The sequence below is a fragment of the Trichosurus vulpecula genome, chromosome 3, assembly GCF_011100635.1.
Source record: "Trichosurus vulpecula isolate mTriVul1 chromosome 3, mTriVul1.pri, whole genome shotgun sequence".
Classification (NCBI taxonomy): domain Eukaryota; kingdom Metazoa; phylum Chordata; class Mammalia; order Diprotodontia; family Phalangeridae; genus Trichosurus; species Trichosurus vulpecula.
This window is the reverse complement of record NC_050575.1, coordinates 126,332,307-126,335,212: the sequence shown is the minus strand read 5'-3', so window position 1 is coordinate 126,335,212 and position 2,906 is coordinate 126,332,307.

Genomic DNA, 2,906 nt, shown 5'->3' with positions numbered 1-2,906 from the left:
TGAAAATCCATATTTTGCCCTGGAGTATTATACTCATTTTTGCTGAGTAGGTGATTCTTGGTTTTAATCCTAGCTCTTTGACCTCTGGAATATCATATTCCAAGCTCTTCAATTTTTGTATTATCCTGATGGTGTTTCCACAATATTGAAATTATTTCTTTCTGGATGCTTGCAATATTTTCTCCTTGACCTGGAAATTTTGGAATATAATATTCCTAGGAGTTGTCTTTTGGGGATCTTTTTCAATAAGCAATTGGTGGATTCTTTCAATTTCTATTTTACCCTCTGGCTCTAGAATATCAGGGCAGTTTTCCTTGGTAATTTCGTGAAAGATGATTTGTAAGCTCTTTTTTTGATCATGGCTTTCAGGTAGTCCAATAATTTTTAAATTATCTCTCCTGGATCTATTCTCCAGGTCAGTGGTTTTTCCAATGAGACAATTCACATGACTTCCATTTTTTCATTCTTTTGGTTCTGTTTTATAATTTCTTGATTTCTCACAAAATTCCAGAATTCTAGCTGCAGCTGCTTCCAGAGTCCCTGGCCCACCAGGTTGGAGGAATCCAGTGGTGGATCAGAGCAGGAGTACAGGGGGCACTTTGCTGGTGCAGAGGCAGGGTTCTCTTGCGTTGCCCTGCTTGGATCTGGGTTGTGGTCTTCATTGGCGGTTCTTGGGGGAGGAGGAGCACTGGTGTGGCAGAGCTTGTGGTGGCTTAGAAGTAGCTCTGAAAACAGCAGTGTAAGTCCCCAGAAGCTCGGGACAAAGCACTCTCCACTTTCAAGGCAGTTATAACCTGACCAAAAGCTCAAGGGTGAAGTATTTGGCCGGGAACATGAGCAGCAGGCAGCGAAAAAGGACTCAGACTCAGACTCAGACTATACAATCTTTTTTTTTGGTGACAAAGAAGATGAAAACATACAGCCAGAAGTCAACAAAGTTAAAGAGCCCACATCAAAAGCCTCTAAGAAAAATATGAATTGGTCTCAGGCCATGGAAGGGCTCAAAAAGGATTTGGAAAATCAAGTAAGAGAAGTGGAGGAAAAATTGGGAAGAGAAATGAGAGTGATGCAAGAAAATAATGAAAAACAAGTCAACAACTTGCTAAAGGAGATCCAAAAAAATAATGAAGAAAATAACAGCTTAAAAATAGACTAACCCATAAAGTGGTAACAAAATTCTTTAGTTTAGACTCCCCCAAATGGTAAGGTTAAATTTTCTCTTCAAATAGCAAGGATTTATTTCCCTCCCATGCTCCCATTAATTAAAAAAAACAAAAAAACCCCAAAGTACTTGTAACAGTTATGTATGCATAATCAAGGAAAACAAATTCCTCAATTGTCCAGGTCAAAAAATAAACATGTCTTATTCTATACTCCATCTATTTTTTCTTTGTTAAGAGAATGCTTTATCATCAGTCTTCTGTTATCTTGGTTGGTCATTGTGTTGACTTAATGGTAACTCACTTTGAGAGCTACCAAATAAACAGTATATTTCCCGCAGGTGGACCTCCTTGGTATATGGGTGAGCAAATAAACAGTCTGATCATCTGGGGCATGTTCAAATAAACAGAATGGCAATACAAATGTAATCAAAAGACACAATAGTGAGCTTTTTGAGGGGAGCAAGTTGTGCTAACAGTTTCCTGAAGAAGAGTACCTATTTGATGAGAAGGCTCTCATCTTTTGTAGGGTCTTCTCTTCTTGGTATTATGGGTAATTTGCCTCATACTAAAAAGGACTTTGTCTTTTGAGAGGTTTGGAGAACTGCCAGGGTGACAACTTTGATTTCTTTGAGTCAGACAATCATCTTCATAGCAGATGTAGGATTTTCCCTAGATTACCATACACACCTTATATGGTCTAGACCCTCTCCTCATAGAATAGCTTAAGGGGAAGAGAGGATCATGGTCCTGACAGGGAACACTGTGCTCTAGAGCTGAAACAGAAAATTCTGAAGCCAACTGAGCACTACAAGACATAGCCAGAGAAAGTAGCATAATGGGAAAGGTGTAAGAACTAGACCTATGATTTCATTTGTATAGTGAACTCCCAGATGAGGAAACTCCCTCTATCAATGTGGGTCATCTCTTTCTCGGCAATTTACAGTGTTAAAGGATTGCTTAGTGCACTGAGGAATTAAATGAGCTGCCCACAGGTCACACAGCCAGTATGTGTCAGTGGCCAGCCTTTAATAAGTTTGTCCTATCTTAAAGGACAGCTCTCTACTCAGTATGTCATGCTGCCTCCAGCATTGGCCCGTGGGGCTTAGTGAAGTGATCAGGGTGGGACCAGGCCAGAGTTTACAAGGATGGGGAAGAAAAGTGTCATTTTGTAGCTTCCTATTTTAACTAATTATTCCTGCTAACTATGTGATGGAGGATAAATGCTATCAAAACTATTTAAATTTTAGTGCCATGGGACAAAGCCCCGGTTGTCCTACCCTTGGTTATGGTTTTTCTTAGCTGAGCGCCTTGCAAGAAACAAGTACTAACTAATGTATGTGGAGTAAATGAATTGATGAAATTAGAGCTGACCTTTGGCACATTTGTGAATTTGGCAGTTTGTCTTTGGTATTTACCCATCACGCACACTTTCCTCAAATTCATGGAACTCTTTCTTAGTCTTAACCCTCCTTGGTGTACTACTGCTTTTTCCACCATAAAACAATAACTAGTTCTGTGATAATCAAAAGTCACCTTCTTCCTCTAAGCTTCAACTCCCTCATCTGTAAAATGAGACAATTGATCTTAGATGATCTCTAAGATCTCTTTCAGTTGTTACACTCTGTGTTCCACATTACAATATTTTCTATTCTAAGTTTCCTTCTCACTCTAGCATTCTTATGTTCTAAATGTCCCTCTACTTCTAGCATTTTGGGAGTCTCTGCTGCCATGAGTCTATGATTT